Source organism: Malurus melanocephalus, unplaced genomic scaffold (assembly GCF_030028575.1).
Source record: "Malurus melanocephalus ecotype Western Australia unplaced genomic scaffold, MMel_1.1 scaffold_26, whole genome shotgun sequence".
NCBI classification, from domain to species: Eukaryota; Metazoa; Chordata; class Aves; order Passeriformes; family Maluridae; genus Malurus; species Malurus melanocephalus.
Window position 1 is genome coordinate 3,377,761 of NW_026623258.1, and position 12,641 is coordinate 3,390,401.

Consider the following 12,641-nt stretch of genomic DNA (forward strand, 5'->3'; position numbering starts at 1 on the left):
CAGAGGAGGAAATTGGGGTGTGGGGGTGGAGGCTGTGGCCGGACACACGCGACACACCTGCGGCCCCGCGATGGCCAGGGAGGGGCGAAGCCGCGGCAGTAAAAGCTGGAGAGCTGCGAGCCGAGCTGGTGATTCTGTTTGTGGCACTCCAGAGAGGCATTGCTGGAGCCCTGTTATCCTTCACTGCTGAAGGCAATTTCTGTCTGGCTGCCTTCTGCCAAAGTGCTGCATACTTGAGCTGTCTGTGCTATCCCTCAGTAGCCTACTGAGGCTTGAGCACGGACAAAAACAGCACCAGAGCTAAGCAGGACTATAATGCTTCCTGTACTCCATGTGCTTMAGCCAAATTCATGGTTCCTTGTAATCTAAGATGGTCATACAGTAATTTAGACCCCCTTGAACTCATATTCCCCTATGCAGTTAGATTTCCTGRAGATAAAGCCCTGTTGACATGGGAAAGTTTTACTGGTTATATAGACAGAGTTAAGCTGGTGTAACCACACCCTGAGCATGTGGAGACTCCTTCGGTTGTAAAAGTGACCTTTTCAGCATAGCCTGCACCTCTACTTGTGCTAAACCAGAAAATTCACAAATTGTTGGGGGAATGCCCTACTATCTGAGTATAGACACCAACACTGCGTTGATGAAGTTAGGAGTCCAGATGCCCCAGAAAGGCCCTGGGGTCAGGTGGGCACCTCTGGGAAGTGATTCACAGTTTCAAATTTATGAGCCTAACCACTGCTGCCAAATGAGTGTGCACTGAATTTCTTACCATTGTTTATTACAGATTACCTTTTTCATTAGCCATGTAATTTGTTTCTCTAGTCTAATTTTAATAGAAAATAGGTGTCTCAAGAAATAGGGGCTCCATATGTTCAGACTTGGACTATCTAAATGTTAGAATTAATTTAGCCTTAGGAGGAAGCTCTTTGTGAAGGTAGATTTTTTTAGGGGGAGTTGAAAGCATATTCTCGACACAAAGGGTCCCTGTCCAGTATTATGTCTTTTCACAAGAAATAGAGGTCAACTACTGAAAGAATAAAACCTGCCAGATTTTTTTTTTTTAATATGGACAAAAATATGTATTCTCTCTTGGCTGAACTCTTGGAAATCCTTGATGGTTTTTGGCTAAGAACTTTTGAAAGAATATTTTGTTAAAGACAGCTCAAAATTCAGTGTGAAGGAATGAAAGTGGTTAAATTGAGTAATTTTCTGAGGYACTGAAAACACTTACGGTAGGGAAATGGCTGGAAAACTTAAGTTGTAGTTGGTACCATTGCTGGTTGACGTAAATATAAATCCTTGAAGTTGGATATGAGTGATTTCTGTGGATTATAGACATGGATACTCTTATTGCACAGCTCTAAACTGCTTGGAATCCCAAAGTTTCTGGCCTCTGTCATACCTCGTGATAGTGTCGATAAATAGTCCACTGATTACTGGTGCTTTTGTTGGACTTATTTCACGGATTGTTTTCTTTTTCTTGTACTTCACAGGCAGCTCAGTGGGAGTCTGCAGCTTAATTAGTTTCCCTATCTTGATCAGAAATCAAGGRTAGATCCAGTCAGCCTAACTCAGACATCTAACTTATTCTTATATTTTATGAATCTGATGAAGTAGCTCTCCTAAAGTTAAATGTGTCACTTGMTGTTGTGGTCAACAGAAGACTACAGGTGACTTTGAAGGTTTCCAGAAGAGAGTTTGTCTAACTGGTCAGACCCCTTCCCTCTGCAGCCCTTCAAAGACACCTGTGTTTCTCCTTCTGACTGTAAAGGGAATTTAAGAACTGAACTCACTATGTGCTTAAAATTTAGGTGCCAAGTGAGTGCTTGAATAAAGCCAATACAATTCTGTTTCAGATTTCTGGAGCTTCACACTAAGAATGTGCATATATATTTATAATATATATATATATATATCATGCCTTAATCCAAGTTGGCATGCTTCTTTTGAGATATTTTTATTTATAAATATAAAAAAGTTTATATGGAAACCTGCCAAGTAACACTGGTTTTGTATTTCTGATTTCAATTTGACACAGTTTGCAAATGCCTTGCCTCCCAGAAACACTAGTGCTCTTACCTCTTATTAAGTTTGCTGATCTGGCCTCCCTGTGTGTCTGGTTTGCATTCTTTTTTTAGCCATCAGAAACTTGCTGCCAAAAAGTAGCACATTTAAAACTGCACAATTTACAGAAGCAACAGCAGATGATTCATTGGTTGAGCTTTAACTTGAGCACTCAGCAAGGAAATACTGTGCATGGACCTTTGTGGTGAGGGCAGCAGAAGCAATGTTTTCCTTTTGTGAGCAATTACTTACTGTAAATCGTAGCTTTCAAGTCTTGGTGGCACCGTGAAGAGTTGTGTCCCCCCTATTGTCCATGTATGGTAAAGATGTACTGTAAAATTCACTCTTTATATTTAATCCACCCTTTTTGCCTTCCAGTGAACACAGGCCAAAAAAAATAGTTGTRAATATTTCATACAGCCAAATGTTTTGCATGTAACTTCTTCTGAAATTAAGCTGCTACTTAAACTGGGTAGCAAATATTAGTTCTAGACAGCTATGGAAGAAAAACGAACTTGATTTCATCATTTAAGCTCACCACAACACTTTAAATGGTTCCTTCTGTCGTGTGGAATGGAAAAAAAAACATTTTAAGTTAGCATGTATTTATTCTGAAGAACTAAAAAATCAAAATTTATGAAAAAGAAAGAGAAGTTGTTCATAAAATGTAAACACACAGTATATATTTCACAGGTTTTTCTGTTGAGACCCACAACCTGAATCCCTCTGACTAATTTTGTTAATTAAATATCCCATTACATTCTTCATCTGATAGTGTCAGATCTCTGTGTATTCTGGCAGAAATCTAAATGCTGCACTCTTCCTAGTGTAAGAAGACACATCTCAAACTGAATTTTGGTTCCCAGTTTATCCAAGCACTAGTTATATGTTTGGTTTTGAAGAATATAAATGGCCCATTGAAACTGATGTGCTGTGAGAGTTCCACACCAGACAAATGACCAGATCTGACTCTGGCGGCGGCTGTGCAGCTTGACAGAAAGTTAATGGCATTGCTGAGATATAACCGAGGGCAGAATTTGGCCCTGGTCCCGTGCTTGTCATAACTTACCATACTAAGCTGAATGTTAAAAGTTTTGTACAAGGAACTCCATGCAGAGCTCCGATGATTAATGGGATCTGGAYGCAGAAATTCCTGTGGGCTACAACTGAAAATTCATTTCTCTATTTTGATGGCTGTTCATTTTAATAGAGGACTTTGATACCACATTGTGCCGACAACTGTGGAATAGTCTGGCTACTTATATTTATCACTTTGAACTTCCAGAGGCTCTTGAAACCCTTATGGAAGCTAAGCATTGCATGAAATTCCAAAGTACCCAGAAGTTTAAAGCGGCTGTTTACTCCTTCCCTTCAATTTTGGCAAGTCCTAAGAGATATTATTTAAGCTTCTGTAGGGAGTATTAATACATTTCAATGGAAGGTAACAATGGATGTTTATATATATATATATATATATATATGTACCAGCACAGCCATAGCAGACAGTTAAAAACATTTTCCTTACAAAAAGCAATGGAACTTCCAAAAGGACATAACCAGGATCCATTATATTGAGAAAGGTAATCTGCAGATAGTTCTGTTTCTTTAAKGGGATGCTTTATTGAAAAGAACATGGCATTATCCCCCAAAGGGACATTTGAATCTATTTCAGATATTATGAGCTGCTAATTTGCTRTTATAACAGACCCAAAGGTGTTCCTTCAGCCTGAACTGGCAGCAGCAAGGGTGAGTTGGAAATCCTAATGAAGGAAATTTTTAGCTGCTTCTCTCCTCGTACTCCCGCCCTAACTGCTTATCTGTAAAATATTTCTTTTAAAATTCTGAGTTGTATTTCTCTAGCACAAGACACTCTTGGTGTAAAGAGAATCTGASTATTGCTTAGTCTGCCCTACAGAGAGTTCTCCTAAGCTGGCAAAGGGGTGAGAGCAAGAAATGTGGTCTTTGATCCTTGAACTCTGTCATTGCATTTATAATTCCACAGGTGAACCAAACAGAGGTGGATSTTTAAACACCATGTGAGTGAAGGGAAGGGAGGGATGGCAGATTAGGCTGGTGTGATTTCAGCTGATCAAAGAGGACACTCTTTGCACGGCCTTGTCCCCTTCATGCCTTGCTCCAGGAGATTCTTTTTCTATACAGTCCTGGATGCCCTGGAAAGAGAATACCTTGCATCCTTGTGGAGCAGAAGCAAAGTGCTGCACATTTTTTCTGCTGATCACCTCCATTTTCTGCTGCTGTGGAGAAGATGTGCAGGGGGAAGGAGGGAGAAGGAGGCGATTTCAGACACAAGTCCCATCTGGATGCCGAATACAAAGCCCAACAGTAAACACAACTGGGCAAAAGCAATCCACGGTTTGTACTGATGCAGCTTAGCAGAAAGAAGTTGCTGTGGTATATTTTGCAAACTATTGSGCTTTTTGCCTGTTCATGAGCACAATTAACTGAGCACTGAACTCAGGTGCAGACCTCTCCAACCTCTGGCCTAGCAACTCCTCTTGAACAGAAAGCTCAGAGAAGTGAGTATGGGTGAAATGGAGGAGGCACTCTGCTTAACATTCTGAGCTTGTCAATACCAGAAGAGAAGCAAAGTTGTAAAACATGTTGGCAGGAGTGCAACCCAAGTGAAAAATCAGTGCAGGATTACCAGCTGAATTGCGCTCTTTAACTTTGTGAGCCAGTTTCTGTTCTCATAGGGTGCAAATCTGGACCAGCTCTCCTGACTCCGGGAACGTATTTCAGGATTTATATCTTCTGAGTGGAGCTGAATTTGGCCTTCTCTTGTGCAGACTGGAGTTATACTGTCACTCCACAAACTTCAGTATTTTTAGAAGCAGTTGTCACATCTAATCAAACACAAAATTTAGCAGGATGAAGTGAGAAAAGTGCATGGTTCAGGAGATTTAAAGCCAAAATTCCAAACATTTTATCCAATCTCTAACTGACAGATAAGTAAAGAAGTTTGTATATGTATATATGTACTTAAGAGTTATTTACTGGTACTTTTATGCTGTTAGCAACATTCCACTTCTGAAATCTCTAGCAGATGCCTCCTATCCAGAGACTGAATCATTAAAAACGTGCAAAAGCCCAAGCACCAAACCCTCAACAATGATATGTTATCTTAAAAGTGAACCATTTACAATGTTAATTCATAAACTAACCATATTAATTTAGGAAGAGAGCAGAGACAATAATATATAATTTATTTTCTGATGCAGATTCCAAGTCACAAATGCTCACAAGTTTTTAAAAAGAATCTAGGACCCAAGAGCTGAGCATATAAATTAGCTGATAAAAGAGTTAGGAAAAGAGATAACAATAGCAATTCATAAGCAGAACCATGTGTACACACAGRGAAACAAATTTGGTTCAGTAGGTTATTCCTTACTGTCTATTCGTTATTGATTACTCCCTCATCTTTATCTTTTAAATCCCCATACCAAATCATTTCAATTCATCATCAGCTATGGAGATCAGCTGACATACGTTTGCCCAGTTCAATCTAGCCTGAGGCAATATCACAGCTGGAGGTATTTCATGGAAAAAATGACCAATACAGAGTGTATTGTCAGTTATTCAAATGATGCAAAGTCAGTAATCTTGAAGAACTGATTTTGAGGGGTCTGTGTATTCTTTTTCCATGATTTTAAGGAAAAAGATTAGAATAAAGCAGGAGGTATCAAAGAGGTGAAATGTTTGAGAATCCTGAATGCTCAATGAGCATCCTGGAAAAAAACAGTAAGTACAGTCTCCTCTACTCATTCTTTTAAGTTGTGACTATCTGGAAATTCATCTGTAGAGTTTGGTTATGATTGTGAGAGTGATTTGTCAAGAAGAAATTCCTAAGTGTGTGCTGGGAATAATGTCACGAGAGTGAGACTGTGATCTTGTCATCCAGCTGTTGTTTGAGAAAGAGCTCAAGTTTTGCAATTCCAAAGCAAAGAAGAAATATCTGTGAAAGGAGGCTGAGCTTTTAAATAAATTGCTAATTATTTAAGAACGACTTGCGGTTGGAGACATTCAGGAAGACAAATTTCAAAGTTACTCTTATTCTTGGGTTCTTTTGAAGACCTCGAGGTTTTCAGTTTGTTTCTGACATGGCTGTACGTGTGCAGTTGCAGCTTTTCCGTGTGTACCACCCCCACCCTTACGTGGTCCTGCTGGTATTTCTAACCGAGGTTGCACAGCCTGACTCACTCTGCACATGTTAAAAGGAGTCATGCTGCTGACTTCAGGGGCTTTTCAAGAAGCCTTGAGGAACCAAATGAATTCTGCCTTTTCTCCATTTCATTTTGCACTAGTGCTTGAGTGGCAGAAATGTGGAACAAGATAGTCCATTTGGCTGCACATTTGCTGAGTTTMAATGAGGTGGGTGAGCAAGCTTTAGCATGCGTTTGAACAGCAAAAACTTGCAAACAGGCAGTTTCTGTGGGAAAAAAAACAAACCCTCACAACAGAAGGAAAAGCTTTTGCTGTAAAAATTTACCTGATAGTTCATTTTTTTATCCTTTAAACATTGTGGAAAGAATAAAAGTTTACTGGTATGAGTGGGGTTAGGGACAACCTCAACAGTACCTTATTTCCACTGTAAATCTAATATGTGAGAAAAAARCGTGGAGAAGGGTGGGTGAAACATGGCACATGTTATTAGAGAAATGCAGGACCTGAGAAAAATAGCTTTCAAGAGGATTTATTTGGCTATATGTCAGAYTGGAGAGTATTTCTGTGCTTGAAGTGAGCCAGATCACTGTGAGAACAGGGGCTGACTTGGCGATGCAAGGGCCAATTTGCTTGGTGACAGAGAGGAAGGAGCACTGCTATCCTGGTGTCCTTTTTCCACACTTACCATCAAGACTCCAGGCTCCAGGGGTGCCTCAAACCATCTCAGGGTGAATTCAGGGTGTTGCTAATGAGCAGGCTGAGCTTTCCCATTCCTTCTCTCCATACTCGCCTGAGTTTCTGCTGTGGAAGTGCACAGATGTTCACACAAAACACACACACTTGTGACATCCCCTGCCATGTATCTGACACCTCCCTGTCCCCWGGGCACTCGCTGTGTCCTCTCTTAAAAGTCACCGATCTGGCCCAAGAGCTCTTTCCCTTGAAACTCCKATTTCTCACTGCAGTCCTGGCAGACAGCCCTTTCCACATCTGCTTCTCGCATCCTCCACCTGGACATCCCGGGTTTGGCCCGCTCCAGGGACCTGTAACCTGGGGCTTTGTTCCCTCTCTGCCCTCTCCCTTACCTCTGCTCCTTTTCCAAAGCACATTCATGTGATACCTTTGGCTGTCACTTGCAGTCCTAGAGCTGCCAGCACCAATTGCCATTTTGCTGSCCTTAAGGGTACCTTTGTGAACATATCCCCATCCCACTGGATGCTCCTCCTGGAGCAGCAGCACTTTTAACTCTACTTTGCAGGAGGTGCCTTTCAAATCCCATCTTACTGGGTTCTCTGCAGAGACCCTGCTCCTTTGCTGGCCCATCTCCCTACAGCATTTCTAACAAGATTGTTGTTAATATAAGGGGTAGTTTATTTTCCCTATGTGTTTCAAGTTGTCTTACCCCCATATATAACTCCTAGACAGATCTGTCAGGTTTCTTTGCATGTCCTGTTATCTGAGATTTGTTGTTGTACAGCAGGGCCTGCAATGCATGAAATCAGAGCAGGCTGCACGCTCGCGCCGTGCTGCATGGCTAATCATTCTCAAATGCTATCATCAGTTATCTTGGAGGAGTTAAAAAAAAAAAGGAAAAAGACTCAAGCAGTCTGTGGCTGATTTAATCTTTAAAATCAGGAGAGACTTTGCAGTGATTAAAGAGCCATTTCCTGACTACATATTGATATGAGTTGCTTCCAAGTCAAATASGAGGGAGACTGACAGGCATTCAGTCTTGCTCTGATTGGCAGGTCCCAGCCCCATGAACAGCGAGCTGTTTCCTGCTCTTGTTTAAGGGCGTTCTGGGGTGGTCTGTATTTAATACACAGCCATCCCGAGTAATGGCCCTGGTATTTTCTGTTGTAATTGACAAAATTGMAAACTTTAATTTTCGGCATCCATAAGGACAGGTGGAAAGTTTTATTCAAAATCTGAAGGCTTCATGTTGTTTTCCAATAGCTTCCAGAAGCCGGTCACTTTGGGAGCAATTCTGTGTTCCCAGAAATGCCAGAAAAAAATGTGTGCTGAAGGATTTCTTTAATATTACTGAGGAGCAGTGAGTCCTTTTTGACATAAATCAGCAAGGCAAAACATTGCAGGCATGAACAACAATGGTTTTGAGGGACACTGAAATCTGGAAAGCACTTTAGAAGCTCTTGATCAACATGGAGGAGATGCTCAGGAAAAGGAGTTTTGGTCCAAGTATTTCTGCAGGGCTACTGAATGGTTATGGCCTTGTCATTTTTTTAAGCTGCTTCATCTGAAGAGGGGCTGAGATAGCCACCACCTTCATGAAGGATTTTGGCATACACTTCAAATTTGTGAAAGATATCTCGCAATATGGTGCCCAAAGTAACGGGAAGCTCGACTCAGTGATTCAGCGCTCTCTTCCAGTTCTGCATTCCTGAGGATGTAAAAAGGTCTGTGTGAACTCAATGTTTTTATTAAGGATGGCCTGGATTATGAGTTTACAATAGATAATCATGCACAAATGGCCTTCCATTTTTAGCTTCCCCTCCCTTCAGAGGCTTCCTCCCTGCACGGACATAGTTTTCCCTGTAACTTCAGTGTAGCTTTAGACAGAGACAGAGTACCTGCAGCTCTGGGAGACTTAGTGCTGAAACCTCCTCGGTTGCAATTGTTCACACAGTCCTGTTTTTTCCTTGGAAATCAAGTTACTCCTACTCCCATTCCCGTATCCCATATCATTTCCCTTTGGAGCTCCCAAGCCTATCCTAACAAATCATTACATTCACAAATACATCCAGCAAACTCAGGCAAAACAGCACCAGAGATTTAGTCTTGCTTTTTTTTTTTTTTTTTTTTTTTCTCATCTCATCCAGATCTGATACCAGAGACAAAAAGGAATTTTGCTGTCCTGATCATTCTCTTGCAGTTATTTACATTTTGTTTTATTGCTAACAGCTAATCAATTCAAACAAAAACAAATACTTGTCCAACCTCAAATGTGAACAGCTTGTGTGTGCTTTCTTTTTATATGAAAGATAGCCGATAGTTATAATCCCAGACAAAAAAATGTTTTCTGCAAAGAACTAAAAATGTACAAAAACACAAGAGAAAAAGGTTGAGGGAATCAAGAAGGAAAAAAAAAGGGCTTCAGGGAATCATTGTGCTATTTGCAAAGCAAAATTGCCGTTTCTGTAAATGATTATTTAATTGTTGATATGAATTTAGCATGGTGATAAAATTTTTTCCTGGCTCTGACAGACGTTCTCTAGTGGAAAGAAATAAATCTGAGGAGTTTGAATTATGTGCAATTGGATCACCGATTTGCTCCAACTTCAGCATCAGTTGGATCTCATTGTACTTTTCTGATATATTTCTGTATATGAAAACGCAACTTGAAAAGTATCAAAACTGATTAAATGTGACATCGATCAAAATAATGCTAATATAAAAGGCAATTCCAAGCTGTGGGACACACCTCTTGAGTGCTTTGCTATTCTCACAGAGGCTGGAAAATGTGCTTTTCTCTCAGAAAAGGCCTTTTGCTACCTACCAGCAATGAAACTGCTGGTAGTCACAAACTAAAATTTGTCCAAGTGTAGGACAAAATCTGAAACAAACTGAGCAGGCAAAAGTAACCTGAATTACCACACGGAAGAGTTAATGCTGAGCTTTTTGATATGTTTGTGAAAATACAAAATTCTGCAGATGACCAGCCTTTGACTGGAGTAGGAATGTGTGAGGAACAGAGTCTGCATATTTAGGAAGCACCAGAGAAGTGCCTGGTATGCAAGTTGGAGTCAAAGAGGATAAATCTTTTATTAGAAAAGGGAAGTATTTAAATAGGATGTATTGTTTACATTCAACAGGGAGAAGAAGAGCCACAGAGRTGTTAGTTTACCCAGCATAGAGCCGTGATGAACATGAGCATGGAGGCAAGGAGCAAATTCCCAGCTTGCCTGGAGCATGAGGTAGAAATCCCTCTGGTTTCTGTGGGACAGGGCTTCTCCTTGATCTTCCCTTATTTTCCTCCCCTCCATCCTAGTTATTAGGATTTCTTCCTTGTTTGGTTCAGCAGATGTTGCTTGCCTTATGCAAGAAGATGTTGTCTTAAAAAAATTTCAGAGGAAAGTTCAGCCTGTGGCTTTTTACTGCCATTATTTATTTTGAACAAGATCCAAGATTATAAGGCACATGGACAATCAGGCTATGGATAAAATGATTAGGATAGGGCTGACTCAGACCTGTTAGTCTGGCAAGGACTCAGCAGTGTATATTCCAGAAAGTGAACTCCCTAAGAGTAATTTGCCTTATCAGAAGCTTTTATAATTCTGTGTGAGATGATAGTGGATGGAAATAATCCTGCTTGAATCAAGCATATAATTTTTTCCCTTTTTTTGGTATTTCCAGAGATGAGAACCTTAGTCATATCTACACATAATGCTTTTATTTCTAACTTATCTTATATTTGTGTCCTACACRTCTCTTGCTAGAGGAGCTGAATCAACAATACACATTTGTTTAACTGTGTGACCCTAGCAGAAAATCTGTCACTGCTGTTCTGAATTCCTGCTCATGATGATGTGTGAAAAGATGTAACAATCTGATTTCCCCAGCTAGCTATCCTTCAGTTCTTTTCAGTTCTCATCACTTTAACTTTCAGCTCAGGAAAAGAGAAAAGCTGAAATTAAATTCTGTATGAATAATCTGAATTTACCAAATTCAGGATGAATTGTGCACATAATATATGAAAAAGTGCTAACCTGCTAAAGAAGAGCTCCTTTTATTTTGGGATTCATTCCAACAAGTTAATGGAACTTGCAGACAGCGTGCAACAAAATAAATGCATATCAAAAAAAGTTAATTTATGCTTATTCTGCTAAGTATTTCCTTTCACTATTGAAACAGAATTTTTAAGTTATGAAAAGCAGAAAGAGAAACTGAAAAAACAGTTAAAGCTAAGGAGGGCTACTTTTTAATCGATGTCTACTTTTTCTGGGCTGCATCCAGGAATTAAATTATTATTTATCCACCACAATATATCACTGTTGAAAAAAAAACAAAAACACCAAACAAACAAAAAAAAAACCCCAAACCAAACAACAACAACAACAAATGCCAAAACCCCTCCAAAAACCCAAAAACCCCCTCAAAAACCAAATTAAAAAAACCCAAACAAACAAAAACCCACAAAAACTTACCATGCTTTGTTTTCAGAAGGGTTTAACTGAGATAGGTATCTTGAGGCAAAAGGAAAAGCAATAATAAAGCATTGCATTATTTAATTTGCCAGCAATTCAATTTTGCCTTGAATTACTCATAAAAAAAAGTGAGCAATGAGTGTTTTGCCTAAAACAAAGCTTCTAAAGAGGAAATAAAAAAAAAAATCTTATGATGGAAATAACATTTGTGCTACTTCAATGATGTGGATGCTTCATCACATTTTTACAGAAATTTTTGCTGAAATTGTTTTGAAAAAATTATATATTTTCTTATTCTGAAGAGAAAATTCTCATCAAGCCCACAAATATAACTTTAAATATTRCAGAATATTAAAAATGTGTCTAATAAGTATTGAGTGAATAAAAAATGTTCAGTATTTAGAAAAAGAAATTAGAAAAATAATCTTAAATCTGCATGGGAAAATGAGTTTGCTGTTAGCTTTCCAAAAATCCAAGCATAAACTGTGGGATTTTAATAAAATCACTTTCCTATCCACTAGTACCTTCAACATTATTTTTAAAGGAGAAAATTTACTTTGACAGTAGAAAAAAATTCCTTTCTGGATTATTTAATGTGCACTGAATGAATAAATTGTAAAGAAGTATGTGGCTTCTCTGTTAATGGGAATGTCATAYATCCTTATCAGAATACTGTGGTTAAAGAGGTAGAGCCACACTCTCTTTCTTTGTCCTGAGGATTTTCTACTCAAAACCAGATGGACATTAGAGGGAAGCACTTGAGGAGAGGGGTATATGAGTTTCTAGGAGTGCTTTGCAGGAGGAAAACCCTGCTCACAGAGCAAAATCATGTCCCTCTGCATCCTGGGCAGGGAAGGCAAGGGATGGTGTCATGGTTTGACACTGGCCAAACACCAGGAACTCATGACAGCTTCTCACTCACTCTCCCCGGCCACAGCTGGGCAGAGGAGAGAAAAGAATTGAACAAAGAAGTCACAAGTTTAGATAAGGACCAGGAGAAAACATTCCAAGGACGAAACAGGCTCAACTTAGTGGTACACAGTAAATTCAGTAAATTTACACAGTAAAGTTATTACTAACAGAGACAGAGGAGGACAATAAGAAGTTAAACAAGCCCTTAAGAACAACGTTCTTCCCCCCAACTCCTCCCTCCTCCCACCGACAGCACAGGGAGAAGGCTTGGGGGTTTGGTCAATTCATCACCGAGATCTTTCACTGCTCAGGGAG